The 15,097-nt window shown below is 37.8% G+C and overlaps 1 protein-coding gene and 1 long non-coding RNA gene across 5 annotated transcripts in view; both read left to right on the top strand.

The window, feature by feature from the left end:
- The window catches only part of LOC124146385 (RNA polymerase II-associated protein 3-like), a 399,479-nt gene that overhangs the window by 46,336 nt on the left and 338,046 nt on the right, over positions 1-15,097 (top strand). The gene's annotated exons all lie outside the window — the stretch shown is intronic.
- On the top strand, positions 9,739-12,173 carry LOC124146388. 2 transcript variants are annotated; one of them, XR_006862667.2, is made up of 4 exons: positions 9,739-10,615; positions 10,867-11,046; positions 11,581-11,657; positions 11,998-12,173. It is a non-coding gene; the product is annotated as an uncharacterized LOC124146388 (long non-coding RNA). The 2 variants fall into 2 exon arrangements; XR_006862666.2 differs by having other exon boundaries at positions 11,581-11,671.

The following is a 15,097-nucleotide window of genomic DNA, read 5'->3' as shown; positions in this document are numbered from 1 at the left end:
AATTTCATGCCTCATTACGTTGTATTTGATGAGTTCCGACAGCACTAAACGAAACTCATCCTCGGATATCTTACAATCAGCCATTGCTGTCGAAATATGATCCTCAATGCTGTTCAACTTTGCTTCGGCGAGTATCCGAATCTTATCATGTTTTAATGCTTTCTTTTGCAACCTACGAGAAATGAATTTTATCGCTATTCCTGCCAGTCCTGAGACTCCAGCTGCTACTTCCATACCGAGCACGATAGGCGCGGCGATTATAGTTGATAATAAACTGACACCTGCTACACCGAGTCCCATGCCAGCTATTACAAGTGCGGTGCCAACTCCGTCCAGAGCATTCACGGCTCTGCGATCCTTTTTATACAATCCAAGTCTCAACTCCCTAGCGTTCACTTGTCACGCCGAAGACCCGGGTTCGAATCCCGACATGGGTACAATGTGTGAAGCCCATTTCTGGTGTCCCCCGCCGTGATATTGCTGGAATATTGCTAAAAGCGGCGTGAAACCATACTCACTCACTCACTCACTCACTCTCAACTCCCTATCCTTCTCTATTCGATGTTTTATGTCGCTTATTTGATGTAATCGAAATCCATCAACAGTATCCATCTTTTCAAATGCTTCATCGAGCGCCGGATATAAACTCATAGTGTATATTACGGTCATATAATAGTCTTTAATTGATATTGCTAAAATGTTTTGAGAGTATACATCAACCTTATCAAATGTATATTATACGGCAAGAATATCTTAGAAAGAGAAATGCTGTCACTTTTAATAATTTGAACCCCCTCGAGGGTTGCAACGGGTGATGCTCCCATATGAATAATACTGTGTTTCTTGAGCCATTTATTTGATAGACCTGGTAATATTTCGAAGGCATCTTCCTGTGCATCTCCGAACAAGACTTCAATAATAAGCGTAGAAATATTAGGTATTGCACTCAAGTTAACTTTAATATCATTGAATTCAGTAACCAAATTTAAACATTTTTTACGGCCGGACGACTTAATAACATATGACCTGGGTCTTCTGGCAGGGGAGAGACTAACACACTTTTTTCGTTTTGATTGGGTATAAGCCGCGAGTACGATGCCACTATTTATTATCTTAGTTAAATTATGTGCCTTACCCATCATCACATACGGTGGGGTAATGAGGATATTCAATAGCCACTTGATTTTTGGGTCGACCATAGTCCATTTTTTATCGTCTTTGCGAGTAATATTGTACGAAGTGTTTTTAATGAGTCTACTAACGTCGACATCGCTTAAATCTTCTAGATTACCCGTGAATGTAACTTCTTTCCGCTTGTATACATTATCTTGTAAGTGTAAAGCGTATAACTTACCATCGGTACCGGGTCTACCGAATCCTTCTATGTCTCCGAGATCGGAAAGTGCAATTGTATTACATTGTCTGAGCGTTCCAGGGCCTGATGAATCAACCATTATTTATAATATGGAGTGTTACACTTAAGTATCCTATATGTACAGGTTGGTGTTTTACATCTAATGCAGAAATTTTGAGGTCCGAAATAATACCCCGCTTTAATTTTTTATATTGTAATGTTGAGAAAGATTCCGTTCTACCGCTATTGTATTTTTCATTTTTCACTGGAACAGATCTTTGCAGAGTTGAAGGACTTTCTAGTTGAATATTATCCGTCGTGCTTATTTGATCAAGATGGATGCACAACTCTTTATAGGGAACTAAATCGGGTAATGTATCTCCATGTATTGTTATGTTGGGTTGTATATATCCGGGGAGTGTAAATCCAAGTGTAAATGCTAAGTTATCGTAAAAAATTACACCTTTTTCTCCAGCGCTTAAATTCACTGTCCCATTCAACTCATTTTGTGTGAGACTAATTCCATTAGGCTTAAAAATTTCATCATTGAGTGAGCATATACTGTAATACCCATCAGGTATAATAATGTGTTTGTTTTCACCTATCCATGACTCATTATTTCTTTTCGCACGATTCATATTGGTCCACAGCGGGTAATACGTTACATCGCATAGAGCGACTTCGAATTGTCCATCCGAGTTATCGATAGTATGAAGCAGTTGAATAGACTGACCATTTGTTATTCCCGGGAGTGTAACATACATATTAAATATACAATGATACTATATCATAACTTAAATATGAAATCAAGATACATTACTAATCAGTCGATTATAGTAACTGCCTCTGGTGCTGATTTTATCGTTAAATTCCCTGATATCTTTGAAAAGTACAGGGTCACGGCAACTAGCGATAAAATGGTGCACGATTGGTTTCACAATCCGATGCAATTTTGGCAGAATCAGTTAAACTTTGCCATATGGTGTGCCACAACGGGATGTGGCATATCTCTTTATTGAACTGAATAAGTCTGTTTTATCATTTCGCGTGTACTATCAGATTAGACGTATACTTAAAGAAATTAGTGCTCCATTACCGCAGGATCGAGCATGGAATGCATCAAATAATCCGTACAATAGGTTCGCGTATGAGCGTATTTGTCAGGAATTGAATATTTCTACGAGTAAAGATTGGCGTATCAAAGGAGCAAACCATGGTCTAGGTGTTCCTTACACAGGGGAAATAACCGTCAAAGAAGAAAGCAATGATTTATTTAAAGAAGTTAACAAAGGTCCGTTTAATGCAATTAAGTTGTTGCATACCAGCAAACTTTACATAAGAATGTATGATTATTTTCTAAAACCCCATCATTGGCATAAAGACTGGGAACTTTCGAGTAACGATTGGAGAGGGGATATTATGAGTTTTAAGAGTGGTTTAATTTATATTATTACAAAATTTATACAAATGAACGATACCGCAAACGCTTGGAATGAATTTCTTAATGATAAAACAGAAAATAAATTTACTAGCCCAGGAGTTGTAAGAGTTAATGAATCCATAAGAACTTATGTATGGGCAATTCTCGGTGCACAATTGCAAACACGAACGTCCATTATTGGTTCTGGGACGGCACTTGATGCACAAAAACAGTTTGTTGCAAACGTAGAGGATGCTATTAATTCACCAGTTGACATACCATCTTCTATAAAACGTTATCAAGATGTATTACAGTACGCTCAATCCAAAGTAGACTACGTTTATGCGCCGGGACTATACATGTCTCCAAGTAATATGGAACTTAAGATTGGTCAAGTGATCGGTTATAATAATAAAATTGTTATTGCTACCGATCAACAAAAAACAGGTATAAATTCAGATATTAACACCGAATTAATAACGAAAACAAACACAGGCGAAACGGGAATAGTCAAGCCACAGACACAACATGTTTCACAACCACAAGTGCCACCACATATTGCAGCTAAAAATCAACAACATATCAATGAAAAAACAGCTCTTATAGTAGGTGGAGTCACGGATGGTTTACTCATGATTTGGTTAAATAGTCATTAGCGGATACGTACAACAGCCCTGCAATTGCTACGATCAGTGCCCACCAATTTTGACTAAGCCAAGTGGTGGTCTTAGCTAATAAATTCAAGAGCCAGGAAACAATACTCCCTATTATGCCAGGAAGTGCAGACGCGGCTTTCCCAGAGAGCTTTCCCAGTGCTCAACCTAATGCTTTTAAAAGTTTTTTATCCACTCTTTTACACCCTTTTTATCACTGGGTGGTGCACCACCTCCTGTACCTCCACCGCCACCGGTTAACGCGAGAGTCAAAGTCGATATAATAAATCCCAATGCGGTTAAAATACTAGCAATGGTTATCCCCTGTTCTCTGAACAATGTTTTAATTTTATCGGCCAGTGTAGTATCATCGTTGAGGACTTCATCGATAGTTTCTCGAATTCGACTGATTTGTGAACAAAGTGCCTTTCTATTACTGGAAGCCGCTTCGAGGCGGGCCGATCTTTCGTCTTCTAAGTTACACAATCTTTCTGCAACGCGGCGTCTCCTGAATTCATCACCCGCCTGTTCAAGTTTTGTTTTCTCATAAGCTATATGCTTGTCGAGTTAGGATAGCTTGGCTATATTATTGATGAGTTCTCCCTGCATTGTTTGCATTGCCTTGTCAAGACCAGGTAATTCCCTAATACTGAACTCCGCGGATGCTACACTGGCCATGAAATTAGCGTAGTAAGTATCCAAGATTTCTCCGAGTCCGTCTGAGGCCAGCTTCGAGCTTTCTTCCAAATTATCTATGTTACCAAGTTCATCACACACAGTCCAAAGAACCTTAGTAGTCTTCGCAGAAAGTTTTTCTTGTAGTCTACAAAACCTAATTCATTACGAACAATGTTGATGCCATTTTTAGCAGCTATCGTCGACAAGGCTAGGGGCTTACGAGTACGAGAATTCATAAGATCAATATCTGGAGAGCCACTCAGTCGCAATATTCCTTTACTATCTATCATAAACTTTGAATAGTCACGACCAATTGGGCTTTCTTTTAAGGCATCGTAATAATCATTAACGGCTGGTTTCAAAATTTCATCGTTAAGATTTTTAAAGCTGGTTTCATCAGTACCCTCTTCGATTGTACTAGTATCAGTTATGTTATCTTGATTAATATCATCCATTCTTATATTAAACATAAGGTTACATAATTTCAATATAACAATGTCTTCGCAATACGGACACAAGTTAAACCCACAACGTAGACTTCGAGATCCATTAGGGGTCAAAGCAATTTGTCAGTCTGTAACTATAACTAACAAGCATGAAATACTCACATCCCCCGCCAATATGACATGTCGGGTGTGTGCAATGCATTAGCTCCTGTGAACTATGTTCACAGGGCCTTTTTGTAAAGAAATATACTACGTTTTTCAAGATCTGCTCCGGAAACGAGGACTACCTCCATTTTCAGCCTAAATCAAAGTTGTTGCCATGGAAACTCGAAAAATAACTTTAAAAAAAAATCCAAAACTATCCAAAGGCAATAGTTCACCACTAGACCTATCAATGTGCAAAATATGGTGAAGAAATATGGTACGGTTTTCAAGATCTGCTCCGGAAACGACGACTACTGCCATTTTCAGCCTAATTCAAAGTAGTTGCCATGGAAACTCGAAAAATAAAAAAAATTTAAATCCCAAACTATCAAAAGGCACCAGTTCACCACTAGATGTATCTATGTGCCAAGTTTGGTGAAGAAATATGGTACGGTTTTCAAGATCTGCTCCGGAAACGAAATGTGACGGCTGGACGGCACCCATTTCTATATCCCCCTTCCACTTTGTGGCGGGGGATAATAACCCGAGTACCATTGATCAGAATCAAACTCTTCTGGTTCGCTTTCCTAATTTCGGCGCACACGATGTGTTAGTTCTGGGAACTGTCCGACTAGCATTTACGATTAGTTTGAATTCTGCCGACATTGAGACTGCGTGTGGTTGCTGATAATGGTGATAATACCGTCGTAAAAGATCTCGCTGTTGCCGGCGCATTAGGTAACCGATTCTATATTCCGCTCTACTTTGAATTACTGGATAGTCACATGCCCTTCTATCAAGCATCCCTAGGCGATAGGTTAGAATACGAACTCACTTTTAATGACTACGGTAGAGTAATCAGAGCTGCTGAAGATGCTAGCTATTCCATTGACAATATCTCACTGGAGTATGATATGATAACAGATCCCGAATTAGCCAGACAAATTCGTAACCAGTATACAGGAAGTTTAGCTATTTTAATGTTTTCGAGGACCCCTCCGATGCATTTAAAAGAAATACCGAGTAGTTCTACAATCCCAAGATTACAAAAGTAGAATTGACTATCGAGGGCGTGCCTAATCAACTATATAGTCAAGGAATGCTAGCGTATCAACAATGGGATGAGATTAAAAAACTCCCTTCTATAAAACGAAGCCCAGAAGTTAACGCGGTCGCGAAAGATCTGTCTCTCGGGGATGTATCGATGGGTGAATACCTCACCACGAAGTATGTGCTATGGCTCGACATGCGAACCACGGAAGATGACCAACTACACGGTCGTGGGCGGAGAATAGAAAATGCCAGCGAGGGTGTCACTATACAGATAACGAAGCTCCAGGAATCAGCTGGTAAATTAAACATATGATTGTACGTGATTATGGATGCGCAACTTAATATACAGAATGGACGATTCGTGCAAGCAATCTGTTAATAATCTTTTACCTAAAGAACTGCACTGCGCTATCATCTGCGGGCAAACGGGTTGCGAAAAAACAGCTTTTATTCTAGATATTTTACAAAGTCATTATTGGGACGTTTTCGACCCTATTATTATTCTGTGACCGACTATAAGCGTTAATAAAACATACCTATCGAGAGATTGGGTAATGTATGATCCCGGGGTGTACAAAGTTGATCCAGGCGATCGTTTACAAGACTGTTTACGAGTATGTCACAAAAATACAAAGGAAAATCAAGCCTTTTCATAATAGACGATTGCAGTGCGAGTAAAGAACTCACCAAAAAGAAAGATATGCTTTCGTATTTAGCATTCTCAGGTCGAGATACTCAACATAGCGTTTGGGTACTGAATCAAAAATACAACTCTGTGTTGAAAGATCTTAGAGAGCAGACCAAATGGGTAGCCCTGTTTCATTGCAAAGACCGAGATTCATTCGAGGAATGTTTACGTGAAAATGATGTTATTTATACCAAGTCCGAACGAGATAAAGTCAGAAAACTGTTAGCGGCAACTAAGCACTGTAAACTCGTATTAAAAACCGATCAACCAGCTGCTTATGCAATTGCTTAGCAAAAATATAGCAACTGCTAAGCAAAATTATAGCAAAAATATAGTAAATATAGGAACTGCTAAGCAAAATTATAGCAAAGTAGCAACTGCTAAGCAAAAATATATAGGAAAAATAGCAACTGCTGGGCAAAATTATAGCAACTGCTAAGCAAAATTATAGCAAAAATAGCAAAATTATAGCAAAAATAAAGCAAAAATAGCAAAAAGATAGCAAAAATACAATAAATTGAACATAAGCGGTTATTATGTAATAGTGTGGTTTGAAATCCTCATTCTTTCACAACAGTTTTTTATTACTGGTTGTATTGGATATGCCATATTTTATTATGTTAGACCTAAATATCTCCTTAGGTATTACATTATGGAATGCGATGAACTCATCGTACAAATGCTCAAAAAACCAGATCAACATACAGAAGAAAATGTAGATAAACATAGAGAAAGACTTGCGGCTTTGGCAGCCGGTGGAAAATGATCCCAATATTTTGGGGAAAATTATACCATCGAAAAAATTTATAACATGACCGATGAAGAAATTAAAAAACTGTACGCACGTTACAAGTCTAGACTGGGATCTACCATGACTAAAACAATACCCTTACCAAAAAAAAACCCAGAAAAGATGTATCCGAGACTGCCCCGAGACCGTCCCGATGCATCTTTTGTAGGATTTTAGCCAATTTTTATGGTCTCGGCTAGCCGAGACTTTGCAGAGACCCGTCGAAAACTATTCTGGGGAATAATCAAGTACTTCCCCACAAAGGCATTAACCTACCGAAGACGTTTCTAGTGCATCTCCACTAGCAGGGGATGTCTTAGGAGATCTCTTAAGATGTCTCGGATACGTCTTCGCTAGCGAAGACCTTCATAACAACTTTGCAAAGACTATTCGAAACTTCCTCAGAAGGGCCATAAAGTAGCTGAAGGTTTGCAAAGATGTATCAGTGCATCCTCGCTAGCAAAGACCCCACAAAGACTTTGTGAGGACTATTCGGAGACTTCCTCATAAGGCAATAAAATAGCTGACTGTTTGCAAGGATGTATTGAGTGCATTCTCACTAACGAAGACCCCACAAAAACATTTGTGGGGACTTTTCGGAGACTTCTTAACAAACAAACAAAATTGAAAAGATACTGTGGAGTCTTCTTTGCTTGTGGAAATCTTCGAAAGAACTTTGCAAAGACTATTCAGAGACTTCTCACAAGGCAACTTGATAACCGGTTTGCAATGATGATGTGAATGCATCCTCACTAGCCAAAACTATATGAAGACTTTTGTAAGTGTATATCTTTCAAAGACTTTTCTTTTAATTGATACAGATCAATACATTGAGCTTTAGTCAAGATCTCGGAAAACTAGGTCCCTTGCTTGGAAGAGATGACATGATCATTATTATTTATTTTGAATTTTCTTTAAGGATAATACTAAAGCTCTTTATCTTATACATTCACATGCAATGAATTAGAAATCCTATATATGTCAGCAAGGACATTAATAACTAAATACCAACACAATTAATGCTTCGAGGTATATTTCTATTAAATACAGTTAAAACAAATGCAGGAATTGTCAGTATGCAATAATCAGAAAAAGAAAAGAAATGTACAATATATTCATAAATTCCAATCAGAAAGTAACAGTGTCCGTGTGCCATATAACAGTCTCCTCAGAAAAAGGTATATAAGAAAAGGCAACATAAAGTAATATTACTTGTAGACATAGTGGCTGATTTGTGGCTCAAGATATACATGACAGGGATCGAAATTAGATTTATTTCAAGTTTGCCAATGGGCACAATTATGCCAAATTAAGTGTGCCATTACATTTTTAGGGGTGCCAGGAAATACATGATTGGCTGTTTTAATGGTTATAATCATAATTCAAATACAAGTCAAGTGACTGTCATAGTGTTTATTCAAGTTAAATTATACTTAGAATGAATGATCAATCGGAAAATTCAAACACATCACTCAAGTTACTCATTGCCTTTGAAACTTAGTAAGTACTGCAATACCAGTTATAATAGTCTCAGGATTTATGAGCTTCTGTTCACAACTGGTATATTTTAATTGTAGCTGTTCTGTGTCCATTGGGTGTGGTCCCTCTTCATCTCCTCTCTCCCCCCCCCCTCTCCCCAAAAAATGAAAGTTATGTTTATCACATTATTTAAATGATGCATTCACAACTAAATTAAGTGTGTTGTAAATAAAAATAATCCAAGCTAACACATTCATAACGTCCAGATTGAGGACAGAGGAAACAAAAATTTGACGATTTTCAGAACTTAGATCTACCAAAGACGTATATATACGTCCGTGGATCTACCTATTTATTGTTGTTGTTGTTGTTTTTCATATTTATTGTTTACGTAGATCTAGACTCTAATCGGAAAATTATTTTCAAAAGAATTATTAATAATATCTGTCATCATTTTCCCGATGACAGTGGCTGTCCACTCTGTAGCATGAAGAAATATCTCCGTTTTCGAAACTTCGCATGAATAACACGTACCATGTGACACACCATTATCTTCAACGCTTATTTTGTCATCTACACGACAGTCAACTCGCCTTGAGTATTTAAATTACTATAACATGCTATTTTATTGGTATCTGGTGACACTTTCTTGCCGAAATCTGCTATAAGATTCGTGATTGGTCAAATTGAACACGTGACCTAATACAACCAATTACAGCAACGGTACTCGTGTATATCAGACTTTGACAAAAGGTTTTTGTTAAATCGTGTTGTTCTGAACGTTTTAAGCAGGAAATCGCGATCTATATTAAAAATATGAAACTTCGTGGATGTATCGTGCCAGGTTACGAGCTGAGACAAAGATTTTTCTTGCATATATTTGGCATTAAACATTGTGGAGAAATCGAGGCTATAAAACTATTAAAAGCCGCGATGCCATTTGACTCGCATCACACGCGATCGCACGAAAAGATGGAAATGATAACTTATATCTAAGTTTGACACCTTTTTGACAGATAAAGAATTCTATTTTCAATAACATTGCGGGGAAATAGATCTAGTGAATAATATTTTAATCTATCGATAAAAAATAACAATTTGAAAGAGAAGCAAAAACAGCTGAAAAAGAGAGTCACCAAACCTTCATCGAGATAGAATCTACGCCGACTCTTGAGTTCAGCAAGGATTACAACGTATATCTTCCTGAACAAAAGGTAGGTACATTTTAGATCTGTTTGTGTTACATAAATATATTTTTAAAATATAGCCCTCTATATTGTCTCCATAACAATTATGCTAAATAAATCCACCAAAACGACCCCCGATCCAAACCAATTCTCACTTAGATATTGAACTTAGTTTTAGCATTCGCTCAAAGAGAAATCTTTTTTCAAGCTCCATTTATAAATCGTAAATTTATGTTCTAATTTGGAACCTCAAATTGAAATAAGTCAGTTAGAAACTTGAATATTAGACCCTTTACTCATCTAATTTGGGACTATTTATGAAAAATAATAGGCGCAGATGTGATTTTGTAATATTGCGCAGGCCTTTCAGATTTCATGTTTCGATCACATCGTGGTTCTCCGTAAAATTTACGGAGAGCACCGATGTGGGACTGAGATAAATAGTATTTTTTCAAAACAAATTATGTATCTGGTCACTGAAATGTGAAATATGATCGCAGACTGTAGTTATAAGTTTATAAAATTATTGAATTAATAGATAACAAATTATATATTTGTATTATGTTAAACTCTATTTGTCTTAAGTTGTATTTGAAATTAAAACTTAGGTTTTTTTTACAAACAAATGTCCATTGTTGTATGTTAATTAGTACGGAAATCGCCGCCATTTTGTAACCTGCTGTTTTATAACGAGGATGTTGGTTGATATTTTTTTACGAACTCGTAAGTAAGGGAAACTCATGTATTGTAACGTTTGTTTGAAATAGATATATGTTCCCAGTAAATGTTGTGGTCTTATCGTTTTCCCCGTCGACATGCTCCATCGCCATCGCGGTATAGATCTAGAATTACGTTTTGGACTGGCACCAGGTTGTTGAAATTTTGGCAAAGTTGCCAGTGTCAACTTTGTTTTGTGACCAGCAATACCCGCCTTTAAGTTTTAGGTTATTAATGAATGCAACTTAATTTTTCAGCCCCCTTCCTTGTGGTGATTTTTGAAGACAAAAAAGGAACGATACTTCATAGGAAGACGTGAACTCCTGCTGATGTGCCTGTATCATGAGAAGGGATCAAGGAGAAGAAGCCAGTTGCTGCCTGGTGGCCAGCAACTTGGTGTTTTTACGATGCTACCGACACCGATGTGGTACTCGAAGGTCAGTATCTTTGTTAAGTGTCAGGTAAATTTCATTTCAGGTAATGGAACTGTAACTAAATAAGTTATGAAACTAACTGGTACTTACAAAGTGCACACACAGACTTGTAAGGTAAAGGTTTAATTTTTATAATTTAATATCAGAATCATAGTAAGGAATCAATAGGTGTTACAATCTAAATATCCTTCCTGTGTTTAACTTTTGAGCAAATATGAGTACTTGTAAATGTCAAAACCATTTTTTACATTTTTCTAGAACACAATGACATTTGAATGTGTAATGCTTTGGTCAACTTACATGGACATATCAATATTAAGTGAATATCTAATCACAAGATGTTAACTAATTGACATCATTTAAAATCTAGTTTTGGTACAAGTGGTAGGTTTTGTAACTTTTAAGTCATCAGACTGGAACCATTTCACCTGAGTGCAATTTTAATGCTCTTATCTTGTTTGCAATTTATTTTTACTGTATCATGAATTATGAAGCTTTGATTTATCATCCAGTGTAACATGTAATTTTTTTCATCAGTTCTGAAACCGGCAAAGAAAAAACAACTGGAACTTTGTGGTGAGCAAGAAGATCTGCACGCTTAGGAATGCCTTCAAGTGAATGAGTCATGGTTTGTTTCATTGACCATAACATCAGTAATTTTGTAGCCCCCAAAAAAGTAATATTTGTAATAGTTTTTAATGTGTCTCCTTGACGTCTGACATAAAGTAATTAGTTTATGGCACTGATTGGGGCTGTCCGGTAGCCTAGTGGTTAAAGTGTTCGCTCGTCACGCCAAAGACCCGGGTTCGATTCCCGACATGGGTACAATGTGTGAAGCCCATTTCTGGTGTCCCCCGCCGTGATATTGCTGGAACATTGCGCAAAAGCAGCGTAAAACCATACTCACTCACTCATTATGTCACTGATATACAATAACATTTGATCCCATTTCAGCCTCTTGAAGGACAGCTTCCATGACGACCCCTGCCAGGACGAGGATGACTTCCACTTTCATATGATGACTTCCACTTTCATATGATGGCTACCATATAATGATATCTTCTGTTGATGATGTCCACCTCTGGCTACTTTTTATTGCTGTTATTACTCCAAATAAAGAGAATACTATACAACTTCGTTATCTCATTTTTCACAGTACAGGTTTGGCAAGGATGTTTCAGACACTTCTGGGATGCTGTTGAAAGACTAGATTATGATGTAAGCACATCTTTTGTATTACTGAAAATGATGGAAAGGTAAAATGTCTCTGAAACATCTTTGTTATGGAGACTTCCTTAGAACTTTGCCGGGATGGTTCAAAGCATGTTAAATTACCCATGACAGGTTTGTGAAGACACTTCAGAGACTTCCTTGCAAGTGTTGCGGGGATGCTTTAGAAGCATCTTTGATTGCATAACACAAGTTTGTGGGGACTTATCAGGGACTTGCTCAGAAGGTTTCCCGGGATGATTCAAAGCATATTTAATTACCCCTGATAGGTTTGCAAAGATGCTTTGGAGACTTCCTTGCAAGTTTTGCTGGGATGCTTCAGAAACATCTTTGATTACCTAATAATAGTTTGTGGAGACTATTCGGGGACTTCCTCAGAAGGTTTCCCCGGGATGGTTCAAAGCATATTTAATTACCCCTGATAGGTTTGCGAAGATGCTTCGGAGACTTCCTTGCAAGTTTTGCTGGGATGCTTCAGAAACATCTTTGATTACCTAATAATAGTTTGTGGAGACTATTCGGGGACTTCCTAAGAAGGTTTCCCGGGATGGTTCAAAGCATATTTAATTACCCCTGATAGGTTTGAGAAGACGCTTCGGAGACTTCCTTGCAAGTGTTGTGGGGATGCATTAGAAACATCTTTGATTATGTCACACACGTTTGTGGAGAATAATCAGGGGCTTCCTAAGTGAGTTTGCCGAGATGGTTCAAAGCATATTTAATTGGCCATATAAGGTTAATTCTGAGGAAGTATCGGAGACTACTTCAGTAGGTACTGTAAGGAAGCCTTGGATACTTCTCAGCAAGCTGCAAGTTGGAGTAGTTTGCCGATATGGTGTGGAGACATTTGCCGGGAATATCTAGAGACGTCCTTAAGACCCTGCGGAGAAGGTAAAAATGTGCCTTGCGGGGAATGATTAAGGCGGTCTCGGATGCATCTTTTCTGGCCTTTTTTTGTTGTAATTTTTGTAAGAAAATTATACCATCGAAAAAATTGATAACATAACCGACGAAGAAATTAAAAAACTGTACGCGCGTTACGAGTCTAGACTGGGAGCTACCATGACTAAAACGATAGGGTCGGCTATGTTACAACTATACACAGTCGTAGCCCGTACGTTTCTTCCTATCCCGGCAGAACATCACATGTATTTATGCGAATCTCTTGAGAAAGACCCATTCATCGAACAAGCTATAAGCACAGTGAGCTGTGAGTTTTATCATAGATACGGAATGTTCTTAGCTCCGGTGACCACCGCGTTAATAACGGCTAGGTATTGTCAATTTAAACATACGTGCCCACTTAATAATAACGGAGACTCAAGTGACACCACAGATTGTGGAGACGCAACAACAAGTGAACGAGGAAATAACCCCGATTGCACAATCACAACAAGTGAATGAGGAAATACCAGCAATTGCGAAATCACAAGCAAGAGTTACTAAGAACCCCAGAAAAATCGCCACTGGTAAAAAGTGTGTGTTAATGTGGAAGGCTAGAAAACTAATGCATAATTCAAATATTGAACACAGTCGTCCGATTAAAACTTAGGCTTCCTATGCACTAGGTGTTGTTGCTATAGCGGCTGTATGGTTGTTTTATAAGACTGGAGAAGAGAAAACGTCACCCCCGATTACACAACAACAAGTTCAATTAGAGGTTAGCCCCCATATAGTGCTATAAGAAGCATGACTACTCCAGTTACAGACGGTAAAATGTTGGTAAACACAACGTATCATTCAGCGTTGGTCAGCGGCTTGGCCATTGGCTATGCCAGTATAGCTAAAATGATTACTAAAGCCACACCACCAAAGCTAGATTTTAATGGTTATGATATCGGTATGATCATTCTTGATATTGGATTGGCTATGGCTACAAAAAATATGCTCATCAAACAAGGGCTTATCCCAGAAGACATAATGAAGTAATTAAACATTTGAATATTTTATATTATCGAACATGGCATCAATTGCGATGATGGTCAGTGGGGCTATTGTTGATACTCTAGCTTTTTCGGGGAGTAATTATTTATTTTCTACTCTGAGGGAATCAAACGCTAAAGAAGTTGAAGAGGAGCGTAAACGACATAATAAAGCATTAGAACAACATGAAGCAGCCAAGTCACAATGGACCAGAAATAGGATATTAAGATTAGATTTTATTAATGAAGAACTGCGTAAGCAAGGGCATTCAATTCAAACGTTTAAGGATGTTGAATCTGCCATGCACAAATACTTCCTTGTTTATGGAAAAAAACTTGACCCAGTACAGACACTAACAATAAGTCAGTTTTATACACCATCAGAGGAACAAAAAAACAGAGATAGCATTTATAGCTTTGGGATTGACAGTCATTGTAATTTTCAGTTATACAATAACTACGCATAAACCATGACCTAGTCAGGGTGACTCTTATCAACCATGTCACCCTGACTGCTAATCTATAAATAGCGCTGACTGGCTGTTAAGTTATGTCTGGCTGACTGTTGTCTATTTTTAGCTTTACATAAGCTATGATCTATTACGTGTCAACTAATCTATAAATAGCGATGACAACTATGACTCACCAGTGGAGATGTGATTTGCATTTAGACAAATGATATGATAGATGTATAACCATGAATCTGTGCAGATTTACACTCATGGGAAAACAATTCAATGCAACCGACGTTCTGTGGGTACTTACTGTGGTATCCACTCTTATTACATCAGGCAGGGAAACATTAACTATACATGATCTGTATGTGGGATAGGGGTCAAAGGTCGTTATTGTTTATGTAAGAAACACGGTGCTGATAGGGTCAGGAACCAGATTATTTACGC

Source organism: Haliotis rufescens, unplaced genomic scaffold (assembly GCF_023055435.1).
Source record: "Haliotis rufescens isolate VD_foot unplaced genomic scaffold, xgHalRufe1.0.p SCAF_22, whole genome shotgun sequence".
NCBI classification, from domain to species: Eukaryota; Metazoa; Mollusca; class Gastropoda; order Lepetellida; family Haliotidae; genus Haliotis; species Haliotis rufescens.
The sequence above is the reverse complement of the archived record's forward strand: the minus strand, read 5'-3'. Positions and strand labels throughout refer to the sequence as shown.